At 43.4% G+C, this 17,148-nt stretch overlaps 1 long non-coding RNA gene across 2 annotated transcripts in view; it reads left to right on the top strand.

The window, feature by feature from the left end:
* The window catches only part of LOC309563011, a 240,623-nt gene that overhangs the window by 116,272 nt on the left and 107,203 nt on the right, over window positions 1-17,148 (top strand). The window lies entirely within an intron of this gene.

A 17,148-nucleotide genomic window follows, 5' to 3' on the forward strand; every position in this document is an offset into this window, starting at 1 on the left:
GTAAGAGGAGCCTGCTAGAAGTGTGGTGCATTCAAGGAAAACCCATCAGTGTCTCATAGATAATATGACATTGTCGAAAAGGCGCAAGGGAAGAAAAAGCTTGGGAAAAGAGCCGGTAAACAATAAAGCAGAGGGAGAAATAAGGCGGTTCTTATCAAAAAAAACAACCAGAGAAGGTGAGATGGCAGAGAGGAGGGAGGAGATACAGACTGACCTAGAGACTAGTGATATGACCGATTCTCGGGTCACCTCACCTTCAGGAGAGTCCAGTCTGGTGGGGCAGGACGAGAGTCAAAGAGGAGATTTGAGCCCCCTAGTAAACCCCCAAATTGCAACCCAGACAGCCGAGCTAAAAGCCATCTTGAGTGCATTACCCACTAAATTGGATATGGAACAAATTATTGAACGAGTGGAGGAAACGCACCGCAGGGAGATGCAGTTGGTGAGAAAGGAGATACAGGTGTTGGCTAACCGGGTAGCAGAGGATGAAACAACAATAGCTTTAATTAAAGACCGGGTAACGGCTTTGGAACACGCAAGAGATTTACAGGAAGAGAGTGAAGGAACTATTTATATACAACTTGAAGATCTCGAAAATCGTAGTCGTCGAAATAATCTGAGGATTCGGGGCTTACCTGAGACGGTAAAGCAGGAACAGCTTATAGATGTAACTAAGCAGGTGTTTAAAAAAATTATGGGGGACAAATTCCCGGCACAGCTGGAGGTAGAGAGGATACATAGGGTGTTCGGCCCTAGAAGATCAGAAGACAATCCGAGGGATGTGATATGTAAGCTTTATAGTTATGTACACAAAGAATCCATTCTGAGACTGGCCTGGGGCATGAAAGAGCTAAATTATGAAGGGACACCCATAAAAATTTTTTCGGATATCGCTAAAGCGACTCTACAACGACGAGCTTTGTTAAGGCCACTACTAGACCTGGCCAGGAGGCAAGGTTGCACTTATAGATGGGGATTTCCCTTCTCCATAACATTTTGCAGGAGTGGACATTACTTTACCCTGCGGAGAATACAGGAGAAATATGCACTGTTTACATTTCTGGGCACGGAACCCATAGATATCCCTAACTGGATGGGGCCCCTCGGGGTGAATAACAGAGGAGGGGATCATCGACATACAGAAACCCAGTCTTTAGGAAGAAAATGAAGAGAATAAATGAGATGTGGAAGCGAGGAGAAGAGGGGGGCTAGAAGATTCCCCCCCTTTTTCCTTCTCTTTTTTTTTTCCTCTGTCCTAGTGACGCACGGACAAAGAAAGGGAAAACTCTGTGCTTTTTTTTGTGATTTTTTAAGGAAAAAGAGAAAAAAAAAAAAGGAAATAATTTTTTTTTTTTTTTTTTTTTTTTTTCAGAGGTGGACATATGGTGCACTGCAGCTGATGGAAGTGCCCACAATGGTGGGGGGGAGTAGAGAGGTTTTGGGAAGAGTTAAGGAATAAAGGGTGGTAATAGAGCAGAGGGTATTTTTTTTTTCCTTTTTTTTTTTTTTTTTTACACATAATAACACTAATAATAATACTAGTAAAAGGGGTTTTCTGTTGGGGTCCATAGCACGTAACGGGGATCTTGTTGTTTTTTTTTTTTTTTTCCCCCTGAAGCACGGGGTGGTTCTCTTTGGTTCTTTTTTTTTTTTTTTTTTTTTTTTTTTTTTTTTTCTCTCACATTAAATTGTGCATAAGACACGGGGGTTTTTTTTTTTTTTTTTTTTTTTTTTTTTTTTTTTCTTTTCTCACGATATGTATATGAAGGGGTGTTCTCTTTTTTTCCCTTCTCTTCATAGAGACACGGGTATTGGGGTTTTTTTTTTTTTTTTTTTTCCCCTTCTCCCTCCCTCCTTTGTGGGGGGACCTAGGAAATTAAAGAACCAGTAGCCTGATCACCTCTTCGTGTTTTTTTTTTTTTTTTTTTTTTTTTTGGGGGGAATGGGAGAGAGGGGGGTGAAAGTATAAACTTAATAATTTAAACTGAAGTCTCACTGTAGATGTATCTGAGCATATTAGAAGATTGTACGGAAGGGATATGGGTCCCTTCCCCCCCCCCCACCATATGGAGCGAGTGTTGGGATATTGCTGTATAAAAGTATAAATTTATTTGTATTGTAAATTTAGATGTATTTGAACATATTAGAAGATGGGATAGAAGGGATATGGACTCCCTCCCCCACCTTTTTTTTTTCTTTTTTTTTTGGGACCATTGAAACTAAAGAGTCAATATCCTGCCCCTACCTCTCTTCCAGGGGGAACAGGAGAGAGGGGGCACTGTTGTACAAAAGTATAAATTTAACAGTGTAAATTTGAGTTTGATTGTGGATGTACTTGAATACACTAGAGGAGTGGTTAGGAGGGATATGGGAATTTTTTTTTTCCTTTTTTTTTTTTTTTTTTTTTTTTTTTTTTCTTTCTCTTCGGGGCAAGAGGAAGGGAAGAGGAGGAGAGAAACTTGAAGAAAAGTGGACGGGTATGAGCAATTAAGATCCTGGGAGTACAACGGGAGTACGACAGATAAAAGGGGCGAAAAATGAAATTTAAGGGCGGGGGGGGGAGAAGCGGCGGGGGAATTTACTCATTGGCCTCTTCCGCTCACTTCCCCATTTAGGTAAACACACAAATGGCATTAAAGTGCCGTGTGTAAAAAAAAAAAGAATAGATATTCTTCCCACTGAGGGAGCAGCGGAGACGAACCTTGGTCCTTGCCGTTGACTCAGAGGGATTAGTTAGGGGAAGAGGAATATATCTGGGTATTTGGGGTTTTTTTTTTTTTTCTTTGTGTGTTTTTCTTGCTCCCCTCCCGTCCTCCCACCCTCCCGGGGATGGACGACATAAAACTCATCTCCCTTAATGTGAAGGGATTAAATATCCCAGAAAAGAGACGAGTTCTACTGATGGAATTAAAACGCCTCAAAACAAGCATAGCTTTCATTCAAGAAACGCACTTTAAGACAAATAAATTACCATACCTCAATAGTGGAGCTTTCCCGTATGTATATCATTCAACCAATATGCAAAGTAAATCTCGGGGTGTATCGATATTGATCGCTAATAGTATACCATGGACATATCAAGAAAGTAAAATTGATGTAAATGGCAGATTTTTGTTTCTAAAGGGTAAAATAGGAGATATACAAGTTACAATGGCAACATTATATGTACCGAACACCCAGCAGGATAAGTTTATTGCCAGAACACTGTCGGATTTGAGGGAATTTGCAGAAGGCCAACTACTTTTGGGGGGAGATTTTAATATCACCCTGACACCAGTAGTGGATACTTCCAATGGGCTATCAGTAACCCCACAGGGAATAGGTAGAAGAGTGGTAAAAATTTTACATAGAGAACAGCTAATAGACATCTGGCGACTCCAACACCCTTCTGAGAAAGAATTCTCATTTTACTCAAATCCTCATAAAAGCTACTCCAGGATTGACTTCTTCCTGGTCCCCCATGCCCAACTCCAGGCGGTTAGGAATACAGGGATAGATAACATCAGTTGGTCAGACCATGCCCCAATTTCAATGACCTATAGCTTGACCTCCATTAATTCACATAAACAACGTTTCTGGAGATTAAACGAAAGCCTTTTACAAAACCAGGAGGTTCTAATGGATGTAGTAAAGGAACTACAAAATTATTTTGAGATTAATGACCGAGCAGAATGTACGATAGGTACTCTCTGGGAAGCACATAAATCGGTAGTAAGAGGGGTACTAATAAAGCATGGGGCTAGAATCAAAAGAGAAATAAATAGTAACCTAAAGGCATTATTAGAGAAATTAAAGAATCTAGAGAAGAATCATAAGCAGAAATCATCAGCACCTTTACTAGCAGAACTAATATTAGTCAGAAAACAGATAACAGATTTACTCCAATACAAGGCAAAAGCAGCACTACAAGTATCACAAAGATTCTCATACGAATCAGCAAATAAATGCGGGAAAATGTTAGCAAAGACAGTGCGGGATCAGAAGGGGAGGTCATATATACCTTATATAGTGGCGCCAGGGGGGGAAAGGAAAGCACTCCCGGGACAGATAGCAGGGGAATTTGAATCTTTCTTCTCTGCCCTATATAATCTGACGGATGATGAGAATATTGAGCAAGAGATAGAAAATTACCTGTCACAATCTGGTCTACCAGTATTATCGCAGGAGGCATGTTTGGCTATGGAGACAGACATTACGCAGGAAGAAATCCAGCAAGCTCTGAGATCAATGAGACAGGGGAAAGCGCCGGGCCCCGCCGGTTAATCAAACCAATATTACCACACGTTATTTCACATACTGGGTCCATATTTGGGAAGACTATACAATGGGATCGATGCAAATGAGATCTGGGCTAGAGATACCCTGACAGCCCATATCTCATTGATCTTAAAAGAAGGGAAAGACCCATCGCAGTGTGGGAGCTATAGACCGATATCTCTCCTAAACGTGGATCTAAAAATATATACTAAGATACTCGCTACAAGATTAACAAAATATATGCCAAACATAGTATTTAGACCAGGTGGGGTTTATGGCAGACAGGGAGGCAAGGGACAACACGACTAGAGTGCTCAATCTGATGCAGGTGGCCAGCTCGTCTGGGACCCCCTGCGTCATATTGAGCACAGATGCGGAGAAAGCATTTGACCGGGTGAAATGGTCTTACATGTTTTCAGTCCTAAAACACATAGGAGTAGGAGAGTTAATGTTACAGAAAATATCAAAAGTCTACTCAAACCCTACAGCAAGAGTAAAAGCAAACGAAATTCTTTCAGACCCCATTGTAATAAAAAACGGCACAAGGCAGGGATGCCCGTTGTCTCCCCTCCTGTTCGCCTTATCGCTGGAACCCCTACTGTGCAGAATTAGAGCAAACCCGGACATAGGGGGGATAAAGCTGAAACAAACACAATATAAAATCGCCGCATACGCCGACGACCTTTTGTTTACGATAACAAACCCAGAGATCTCGCTGCCGAATTTACTGAAGGAAATTGAGCAGTACGGAATACTTTCCAATTTCAAAATAAATTATGGAAAATCGGAGGCAATGGGGGTGGGTATCCCAAAGTTGAAATTACCTATATTAAAAGCTAGTTTTAAACTTAAATGGAAGGATTCGGCGGTGAGATATCTGGGGACGTATGTACCTACAAATTTATCTAAGGTCTTTGAACTGAATTTCCCGCCATTGTTAGCAGAGACGAGGAAGATGCTGGGACAGTGGCAAGGAGGACTGCAATCCTGGTTTGGGAGATGTAACTTATTGAAAATGAATATCCTCCCTAAATATTTATACCTTATGCGAGCATTACCGGTAAAAATACCAAATAATTTCTTTAAGAGTGTACACACATTATTTATCAAATATATATGGGCAGGGAAAAAGCCTCGTTTAGCCCGTAGTACCTTGGTAGTGTCAAAACAGTACGGGGGTCTAGCATTACCAGACGTACGCAAGTATTACCACGGTATACACCTAAGCAGAGTACTGGATTGGTGGCACCAGTCCAGTACAAAACTTTGGACGCAAATAGAACAAGCGCAAACCATAGTGGATTTAAAGAGGGCACTATGGTGTTACCCAAGTCTACCTGGAAATCTGAAATCCCACCCAATAATAGGTAATACGCTTCGTATAAGTCATTATCAAGGTATTCAACAAAAATTAACAACTATGGATTCACCCTTAGTCCCAATAATAGGAAATCCCAAATTCATTCCGGGCATGGAGGGGAAAGAGTATATAAAATTGAAAGAAAAAGGGCAGGTACAAGTATCAGCCTTTTTGATAGAGAAAAAGTGGCCCTCGATTGCAAAATTAAAAGAGGAAGGGGGACCATTTGGCCTACCCTTTTGGCAGGCTAATCAGTTGCACCATTTTCTATCATCGATACCGAACCCAGAGCGATTTGATAGACCACTGACGGAGTTTGAGAGATTATGTGAAGGACGAAGGAGTGTTACGCGCACTTTAGCAACTTCATATAAATTATTAACCACACCAAAAGAGTTGATGAATTGGCCATGGATAGAGAAATGGAGAAGTGAGCTAAACCGTGAGCTCACCCAGGAACAAATATAAAGGATTCTTAGATTTACTTTTAGACCTGCAAGATGCGTTAAATCCCAAGAAACAAATTTCAAGATACTTACCAGGTGGTACAATACACCGGATAAAGTACACAAATGGTATCCACAAGAGACAGATAAATGCTGGAGGTGTAGGAAGGAGAAGGGCACAATTTTACATATCTTTTGGTCATGCGAAGTAATAAGGCCCTTTTGGTCGGAGGTAAGGAATTTGACCCAAACCTTTACAGATTATAAGATAGAGGAGGACCCAGCCTTTTTCCTATTCCATCTTTCTGAAATTCCAATTGGAAAATATGAGAGGTCAATAATACCTTTTCTATTAGATGCTGCAAAAGCATGTATCCCCTTACTGTGGAAAAAAACACGAGCGCCATCAATTTCAGACTGGGTACGGAAGGTAGAAAATATTAGTAGAATGGAAGACTTGATCTTGTCCTCACAACATAAGCAGGAAAAATATAATAGCATCTGGGATAAATGGAACCTGTTTATGTTATCAGAGGTAGGCAGACGACTTTTTGTCGGCTAAGAGGGCTCGATAGAGATCCTGTTTATGTTATCAGAGGTAGACAGACGACTTTTTGTTAACTAAGAGGGTTCGATAGAGGACTGGAGATAGGGGGGGGGGGGGCGCGTCGGTCATCTACGGGAGAGGGGGATTGGGAGGAGGAAATGCTTGTTTGGTAATTCTGTTTTTTAAATAAGGAATTTTTTTTTTTTTTTTTTTTTCTTTTCTCTTTCCTCTGTGGGGGGTGGGGGGATATAATAAACTGGGCAACAGCATTGGGATCAGGTGCCAGACGGGCTAATATATGAAGGCTGAAATACCATCTTGAGATATAGTGAGAGATACCTATGAGGATGTACTGTTGCCATTGTGTTTATGTTCTGGGAATTTGTTGAATCTTTATGTCTTGTTAATTTTTGTATGAAATGATTTAATAAAATTATATTTGAAAAAAAAAAAAAGAAATTGCCGTCCTTTTTTTTCCCACAAATAGAGCTTTCTTTTAGAGGTATTTGATCACCTGTCCGATTTTTTATTTTTTGCGCTATAGACAAAAAAAAAAGAGCGACAATTTTGAAAAAATAAAAATATTTTTCACATTTTTTTATATGAAATTCTAAAAAAATAATTCAAAAATCAAATTTTTTTAACATTTTAGGCCAATTTGTTTTCTGCTACATATTTTTGGTAAAAAAAATTGCAATAAGCGTATTTTGATTGGTTTGCGCAAAAGTTATTGCATTTACTAACTATGGGAAAGATTTATGTCATTTTTTATTGTTTTTTTTTTAACTAGTAATGGCGGCTACCTGCGATTTTTTTTTGTGTGGGACTGCGACATTGTGGTGGACAGATCGGCCCTTTGACTGACATTTTTGACACTTTTGGAAGTACCAGTGACATTACTACAGTAATCAGTGCTATAAATATGCACTGTTACTGTCAAAATGACACTGGCAGGGAAGGGGTTAACTTTACTGGTGATCAAGGGGTTAAGTGTGTCCCTAGGGGCGTGATTCTAACTGTGGAGGGGCATGGCTTGTGATGTAATCACAGAGACATACGATCCTACATAGCAGGATCGCATAGCCTCTGTGCTTACATCAGGGAGAATGACAGACGGCTGTGTTTACATCAGCCGTCTGTCTTTCTCCCTCTGCAGCGGGAGATCGTGAGTGACCGGCGGCCATCGGAGGGAACCATCGGGGACAGGAGTGCGCCGGCGGTGGCGCGCGCTCGCCCCCCACAGTCGGCTGAGCGAGTGACGTACCCCTACATAAATCTGCCCAGCAGCGGCTGCCTGTCGCAGTATATCTGCGGTGGGCAGTCGTTATGTGGTTAAAGGAACACTTTGAAAACACATCAGATCTCAATGGGGAAAAATCTCATGCTGGATATCTATACTGATATGGACTGGGTAATGTGTTAGGAATTAAGGATGCCACATAATTTAATGGAATTGAAAATTATCAACCAACAGAGGGCTGAATTCAAAGACACCCCAAACACACGAACAGCTGATGCTCGAGTCGAAACAATAGAGCCCATCCCCATGACCCACCACCAAACCAAACCGGTCATGCTGAATGATGTTACAGGTAGCATAACGTTCTTCACGGATTTTCCAGACCCTTTCACGTCTGTCACATGTGCTCAGGGTGAACCTGCTCTTATCTGTGAAAAGCACAGGGTGCCAGTGGAGGACCTCCCAATTCTGGTGTTCAATGGTAAATACCAATCTAGCTCCATGGTGCTGGACAGTGAGCATAGGGCCCACTGGAGGACGTCGGGCCCTCAGGCCACCCTCATGAAGTCTGTTTCTGATTGTTTGGTCAGAGACATTCATACCAGCGGCCTGCTGGAGGTCATTTTGTAGGGCTCTGGCAGAGCTCATCCTGTTCCTCCATGCACAAAGGAGCAGATACTGATCCTGCTGATGGGTTAAGGACCTTCTATGACCCTGTCCAGCTCTCCTAGAGTAACTGCCTGTCTCCTTGAATCTTCTCCATGCTCTTGAGACTGTGCTGGGTGACACAGCAAACCTTCTGGCAATGGCACGTATTGATGTGCCACCCTGGAGGAGTTGGACAGGCACAACCTCTATAGGGTCCAGGTATCGCCTCATGCTACCAGTAGTGACACTGACCCTAGCCAAATGCAAAACTTGTGAAAAACAGTTGGAAAAGAGTAGAGAAAAAAAATGCCAGTGGCCTTCACCTGTGTAAACCATTGCTGTTTTGGAGGATGTTGCCCATCTAGTGTACCTGTTGCTAATTTCATTAACACTAAAGCAGCTGAAACTGATTAAAAACCCCCTTTGCTACTTAACTAACCAGATCAATATCCCAGGAGTTTAATTGAATAAAAAGGGTTCCTTTCATTTTTTTAGCAGTGTATGTTGATTTGAACCTTTATGTTGCACATGTTGATGGCATTGGCATTAGCGCTGTATTTTGGGGTTCCTTTAGCTCTAACACTATGAACAATTCCTGCAGTGCTCACACACAAATCCTTTGTGCAAAAATGATTATAAAGTATTAAATGTCATGTATAACACAAGACGCTCACTCTATATTGCCAGCTGCATGTTGCTTCTGAGCTGTGCGGCTTCAATTTTGCTAAGGCAGTGCAAACAGTTAGTCTGGTTGAAAAAAGACACAAATCCATCAAGTCCAATCAATAAAAGGAAAAAAAAAACGTTTTGTTTAAGAGTACAAGCATGTGTCTGCCTAATGACAGCTACAATAGGAGCAGAGCTAGAAGGAGGAGCATTAATCAACTTACCACACACAGGGTGGACCCTGGCCACCGACTACCAGCATGTAAGGATGGCCTTGCGTTTCGCCCGGCGGTCGGTTTGCGGTGAACTTTGCTCGTTCGCAGTCCGCCGATTTTGCAAACATATGGCGTTGTTTGTGGCGGCCATATTAGTTTACATTGGGGAGAACTTTGACCCATGACACATCCATCAGGTGGAACAGGACAGCCAATTGAGACATTTCTGCACATGGACATACCCCTTACCTTATAAATAGACCTGAGCTGGCTGCCATTTTACATTCTGCTTTTTGTCAGTGTAGGTTTTCTGTGTGCAGCAGGGACAGATTGTCAGTGACACAGATCGCTCTGTTATAGGACCACAAAAGTCCTTTCAAGGACTGGTATTTGGTATAGGTGTACTATTCTTTGGTGTGCAATGCACTATATAGTATTACACTTATAATATACTTTCTAATATAGAAAGCATATTATAATGGATTTGTATTGTGCACTGTGCAGCATTGTGACTGGTGTGTTGAGCGTTTCTGCAGCAATACTACAACTACAAAGAGTGACAAAAGCACTTTTAAAAAAGTATTATAACTGGTGTGATAGACTAGTGGCCCCCCTAAATGACAGATTGAAGCGTGGGGTTATCTAACAATATACTTTTATAACATTTGTGTCCTGCAAAAATATTGCCTCTTTTGCTGTGTTAACTCTGCTACACACAGTGCCAAACTTACTTGCCAATTTTCTGTATAACTGGTGTGATAGACCAGTGGCCCCCCAATGCCACATATTGAAGTGGGGTGTTATCTAACAGTATACTTTTATAACAGTGTATTTTTGTCCTGCAAAAATTTTGCCTCTTTTGCTGTGTTAACTGTGCTACACACAATGACAACAGTTACTGGCCAATTTTTTGTAGAACTGGTGTGATAGACCGGTGGCCCCCCAATACCACAGATTGAAGCGGGGTGTTATATACCTTCTTCCACATATACTGCGCTTCTCTAGAGACTTTTGTCACAGGTTCATTTAAAAAATGACAGGCAGAGGAAGAGGCAGGCCCTTACGCAGGGGTGGTAGGGGTAGGGCAGGAGCAGTAGGCCGGAGCCAAAGTGTGAAGTTTCAGAAGGTGCATTCTATTATGTCAAAGAATGCACCAGACTTGGTTGAGTGGCTCACTCAGCCTTCCTCTTCTGCACCCTCCTCATCCTCTCTATCTGCACCCTCTTCACTCTCTGCTGTGTGCACCCACAAAGACACCACCACCTCCATATACCCTCCGCTTGAGTCACTGGAAATATTTTCCGATCCATCACAAGACATTTGCGATACGCAGCCATTGTTGGCATCGGATCAGGAAGTGGAGGTAGCAACAGCCGCCATTCAGCAGTCTGATGACAGTACCCAGATCAGCCAAAGGAGGTTGGTCCCCGCTGTTCCTGCCTACTCGAAGATCTCAAATGTTAGTGGTGGGGAAGGTGACGTCGATGATGACGTGTCTATGGACGTCACATGGGTGCCCACAAGAGAGGAAGAGGAGGGGAGTTCAGAGGGAGAGATGGACCAGCAAATAGGGAGGAGAAGCAGGCGGAAGTTACATTGCACAGGAGGGACAAAGCAGACTGCTAATGTATCAGGTGCGAGCCATCAACCATGTAAAGTCACATCTGGTGCTCCCAGGACGCCGTCACATGGCTCTGCAGTGTGGGCTTTTTTTAATGTGTCCGCTGCTGACAATAGTGTTGCCATCTGTAGCCTTTGCAGTCAACGCATAAGTCGCAGTAAGCCCAACACACACATAGGGACGACTGCCTTAAGAAGGCACCTGGACTCCCATCACCGAGCCCAGTGGGAGCAACGCCGTCAGAACCCACAAAGCCACACTCCAGGCTCTCACCGTCCAGCCTCTTCTCCTTCTCCTCTCTCCTCACAATTGTTCTACAGTCCACCTCCCATCATGCCGTCCTCACGTTGTTCTGGAAAAAGGCAGGCTTCCGTGGCCCAAATGTTGCAGCGTAAAAAAATGATGACGCCAGATAACCCTCTTGCCCAATGGTTGACTGCTGGCTTGTCGGAACTGATAGCCCGCCAACTACTGCCATATCAACTGGTGGCCTTTCAGAAATTTGTGGCAATTGGAACACCACAATGGAAGGTCCCAGGCAGGAAATATTTCTCGCAGAAGGGCATTCCAGAGCTGTATGGCCATGTTCAGCTGCAAGTGAATGTATCTCTGGCACACAGTGTCGGTGCCAAGATACATCTGACCACAGACACATGGTCTAGCAAACACGGGCAGGGAAGGTATAAAACTTTTACTGCCCACTGGGTGAACCTTCTGACGGCCGTCAAGCATGCAACCCATGGCACCCGTGTAGATTTGGTTTTACCGCCACGGATTGCAAGCAGGCCTGCCTCTTCTTCTCCTCCTCCTACTCCATCCTCCCTCTCCTCCTCGGCTGACTCCTCCTTTTCCGCTGATACCGTCTCTTCCACTGTGCCGCCCAAGATCCCCAGAACCTATTCCACATGCCAGGTGAGACGTTGCCATGCTGTGCTGCGTCTGTTCTGCCTGGAAGCTAAGAGCCACACTGGTCCTGCACTCCTTTCAGCTTTGCGTTCACAGGCAGATCAGTGGCTGACACCGCTCAATTTGACAGTTGGTAAAGTGGTACGCGACAACGGTGCCAATCTGCTGAGCACGCTGAAACAGGGCAAAATAACACACGTGCCATGCATGGCACACATCCTGAACTTGGTCGTGCATCGATTCATTGCCAAATACCCTGGGGTCCAGGACGTCTTGCGGTAGGCCAAGAAAATCTCGGGCCATTTGAGAAGATCTTACACAGCCATGGCTCGCCTTGCTGACATTTAGCGGCGACACAACCTGCCCGTCAGGCGTCTTATTTGTGACTGCCCGACGCAATGGAACTCAACCTTGTATATGCTTGATAGGCTGCTCGAGCAGAAAATGTGCAGTTAACGACTACCTGTACGAACTCTGCAGCAGGACAGGTTCTGGGGAGCTTGGGTTTTTTTCACCGCGCCAGTGGATGCTCATGTGTGACGCATGCAGACTTCTGCGGCCATTTGATGAGATCACCAAACTGGTCAGTCACGGCCAGGGCGCCATCAATGACATCGTACCTTACGCCTTCTTTCTGGAGCGTGCATTGCGTCCTGTCATTGATCAAGCAGTCGAGGAGCCGGAGCAGGAAGTTGAGGAAGTCGCAATGTTGGATGAATTCCCAGGGGGTGCTACTCCATCTGAGACAAGTCAACAACTGGAGTCTGAAGAGGAGTCAGAGGAGGATGGTTCCGGGGTGGATGAGGAGGAGCAAGAAGAGCATGCGTTAAACCTTTCTGGGATCCCTGGTGTTGTTCGTGGATGGGAAGAGGAGGAAGGCATTATCCGGGATGATGAGCTGGAGCCAGGCCACTACACCGCTCCAGTTTAGTGCGAATGGGGGCCTTCATGCTCCAAGTGTTTTAAGGGGGACTCCCGTATAAAAAGCATAAAGGGCAAGGACCAGTACTGGGTGGCAACATACTTAGACCCCCAGTACAAACAAAAAATGGCGGAAATGTTAACACCATCACAGAGGGCGGTCAGAATGCAGCACTTCCAGGCCTTACTTCGAGAAATGCTGCATTCTGTTTTTGCGTGCACTGGCAGAGGAATTTCCACTCACAGAGAAAAAGTTTTGGGTAGCAATCCAACAGCGCCTGCAAGAAGAGGGCATTTTGAAGATGTGTTGGTCACTTCAGATATGAGATAATTCTTTTAGCCGACCCATCGACAGCTGTACTCCGGATCCAGCATCAGGGAACGCCTAGACCGGCAGGTGTCCGACTACATCGGGTTAACAGCCGATGTGGACGCTCTGAGGAGTGATGAACCCCTGGACTACTGGGTGGGCAGGCTTGACCTCTGGCCAGAGCTTGCACAATTTGAAATGGAACTGTTGGCTTGTCCCCCGTCCAGTGTCCTGTCCGAAAGGACGTTCAGCGCAGCAGGGGGGATCGTGATAAGCGCACTCGCCTAGCTCATGACAGTGTTGACTACCTCACATTTATAAAAATGAATGAGGCATGGATCTAAGAGGAATTCAACACATGTGACCAGTAGACCATGTTTGATTAAAATTCCTCATAACAGGCCACAAATATCCGCCAGACCGCCATCCACCCACAACAATTCATGGTCCTTGTCTTTGGTAAATACAGCGGCATAAAAGGCATTTCATGTCCATTGATTGCCTAATTTTTAGGGCCTTTCATGGCCGACAATTATTTTTCCTGTGAATGCCTAATGTACCTCCAGCCACAGAATACAACGTTCTTAGCTGTCAGGTAAATGCATGTGGGCTAATTTTTAAGGCCTGGAATGGCCGACACTTACTTATTTATCCTGTGAATGCCTAATGTACCTTCAGCCACAGAATACTACATTCTTAGCTGTCAGGTAAACGCATGTGGGCAAATTTTTGGGGCCTGTAATGGGCGACACTTACTTCTGTATCCTGTGAATGCCTAATGTACCTTCAGCCACAGAATACAGCGTTCTTTGCTGTCAGGTGAACGCCTGTTGGCTAATTTTTAGGGCCTGTACTGGCCGACACTTACTTCTGTATCCTGTGAATGCCTAATGTACCTCCAGCCACAGAAGACAACGTTCTTTGCTGTCAAGTGAATGCCTGTTGGCTAATATTTGGGGCCTGTACTGGCCGACACTTACTTCTTTATCCTGTGAATGCCTAATTTTTCAGACTGGAATTGAAAATCAATGGGTCTGTAAACGTTCCGCCAAATTGTGGAACGGATGCGGACCCATTTTACAGACGTGTGAATGGACCCTATATCTATTTGACATGTATTTACCGGCTGCTGTCAGTTGTGGCTGATTTAGGGAAAATAAATAAATTTTAGGGCAACTTTTCAAATAGCAATACTTCTGTTATGACAGTGTCCATGTTGTGGGACTACAGTATTTGTGCACAGCTAGTAAGTATTTTGTGGCTGCAAATATGACCTAAAGGTTTTTAAAGTTTGCCTGCCATTAAAGTCAATGGGGCCCGCCGCGAACTTGCGGTTCGCGGACATTTGAGAAAGTTTGTGGATAACGTTCGCGAAACACCCCGGCCGATGTTCGTCCATCACTACCAGCATGTATGCAATAGTAAAAAACTCTTATGGCAGCAATGCCCTGTACTGGTGACGTCACCTTCTGCCTATACCCACATGTTTTCATTGGAGACCACAAATCTTTCTCAACTTATTGGATTTTTTTTTATTTTACCAAAGACGTAGCAAAATACAATTTGGTCTAAATTTATGAACAAATTAGATTTTTTTGATATTTTTATTGGATATGTTTTATAACAGAATATAGAAAATATGTTTTTGTTCTACTTTCTACATATTTCTTTTTTCTACTTTCTGTATAAAACATATCCAATAAAAATATCAAAAAATCGAATTTGTTAATTTATATAATAAAAAAAATAATAAACCCAGTGGTGATCAAATACCCCCAAAAGAAAGCTCTATTTGTGTGAAAAAAATATTATATAAATTTAATTTGGGTACAGTGTTCCATGACTGAGCAATTCCCAGTTAAAGTAGTGCAGTGCTGACTAGCAAGATGTGCCCTGGTCATGAAGGGAGTAAAACCTTCTGGATCTCAAGTGGTTAATGACAGCATGACCCATGGAATGAACTATAGACATCATAGGCGTGTGCACAGGGGCTCAGTATGACATGTTTGTTTGTTTGTTTTTTAATTAGATTGTGCAATCAGTTTACCTGAAGCATAGTAAACTATGTTTACTGCAGGCTGCGGAGAAAGGGACTTACCTCCTCTGTTCAGTTGGTTTTGCATAGAGCAGCCCAGAGCCTCTTTGAATTTTACTAATAAATAATTACTGCACAATGGGGTTATTTTCTGCTTACCCTTACATATATCTATCATGAGAGTCTATATATGGTGGTATAGGCCGTTTTATTGATTTATTTTAATCCTTGCTGCCGTAGCAGTGGAGAGTAATGGGCCATACACACTATACAATTGTCTTTAGATTTTTATACTTTAGATTTACCAAAACCATATAATATGAGGTCCACTTTAAATTTGTATGCAATCTGGCAGGCCCATGCACTACATAGTAAAGGTACATCTAAAGGAAATCTAATTCTGGATCCGCATTTATAATTTCATATATTCCCTCACACACATTAACCTGGTTAAATCGCCTCTACAGGCGCTCTTGGGTAAACCTATCGAGAAGGCCTCAAAACACATTAAGCGCCTGGTGACATTCATTTTCACCGCAGCAGCTAAAATAGCTATAGCCCCTTCCTGGAGATCTCCGGTTGTGCCTATCGAGTTGCTTAAGGCTAAACAGACCTGGATGATGATCAATGAGAGGATGGTGGCCATCCTCCAGGATAAAATACACCTCTTCGAGAAGACTTGGGACTCCTGGGTGAGATAGGGGGTATACCCCTTACCGTGGGATCGGGTGGCTTATGTAGGGTAGGCCACCTGGGCCCTCCTTTCGCAGACCTGGACACCGACCTTCTGCCTCTTCTATTCTTTCTCTTCTTTTTTTTCCATTTCCTCCTTGTTTTTTCCCATTTTCCTCTTCCTTCGCATCTCTTTCTTTCATGCCATCTTCCTCTTTTTACTATGCAGTGATTTATGTTGACGTGGTTACCTTGGGCCGTTGTTGCCCCCTGCTACCACTTGTCGTGGCTATTATCTGTGCCTGCCATGTCAATGGTTCTTTGGTATCTATGCTGGAGGTGCAGATCTCCTAGATATGCAATTGTTGAGTGGGCTGGGGGCTGGGTGGCCGCTTCCCCCCTCGAAGCGCAGTGTGTTCCCTTGGGGGCGCCAGAGGGGATTGGGTGGGGCCCAGCCCGGTTGGCATAGCTCTGGCCCACGACCAGAGCCAGTGATATGCTGTTTTCAATATGTATGATATAGCCTTACATTTCTCTGTTGACCATGTTGACTATCTAATTTTTTATGTTAACCTACGCTTTGGTTGTTAACTGTATGCACCATGTGTGTTTCTTCTTCTTAAAAAAATTAATAAACATATTGAAATCTAAAGGAAATCTAACAACAAAAGTTGTATAGTGTGTATCCAGCTTTAGAGTGAGATATGCCTAAGCTTTCTTGACTACTCTTGCACAAGTAGTCCATCTTTTGGGGTAAGGGTCAGTGTGAAGTCTTTCCTCCGGTGAGGGATTCTTCTCAACACTTCTCCTGCATGCATTTTTGCACACTTATGGACTCTTTTCTGGAATAATGTTTCTTATTTGCATATTGGACTTTTTAACCACTTTAGCCTTGGAAGATTTTGCTGCTCAATGACCATGCCACTTTTTTCAACTTGGCACTACGTGACTTTAACTGACAATTGCGCAGTCATGCAACTAAATGACATTTATGCCACTTTTGGGGTGACCAGTGACATTACTACAGTAATCAGTGCTAAAAATATGAACTGTTACTGTAATAATGACACTGGCAGGGAAGGGGTTAACACTGTTGGTGATCAAGGGGTTAAATGTATGCCCCATGCTTACTGACGTGTGTGGGGGGAGGGGGTTCTGTGACAGAGACAGAGATCGCAGGTTCAGCTATGTTGAATCCTGTGATCTCTCCATGTCTGTCACAGAGAAGATCCGCCTGCTTTGTTTACACAAGCAGGCGGATTTTCTCACACTTTCCCCGACGACTGGGGAAAAGAGACGGTAAT

This window comes from Pelophylax lessonae (assembly GCF_965119305.1).
Source record: "Pelophylax lessonae genome assembly, chromosome: 9".
NCBI classification, from domain to species: Eukaryota; Metazoa; Chordata; class Amphibia; order Anura; family Ranidae; genus Pelophylax; species Pelophylax lessonae.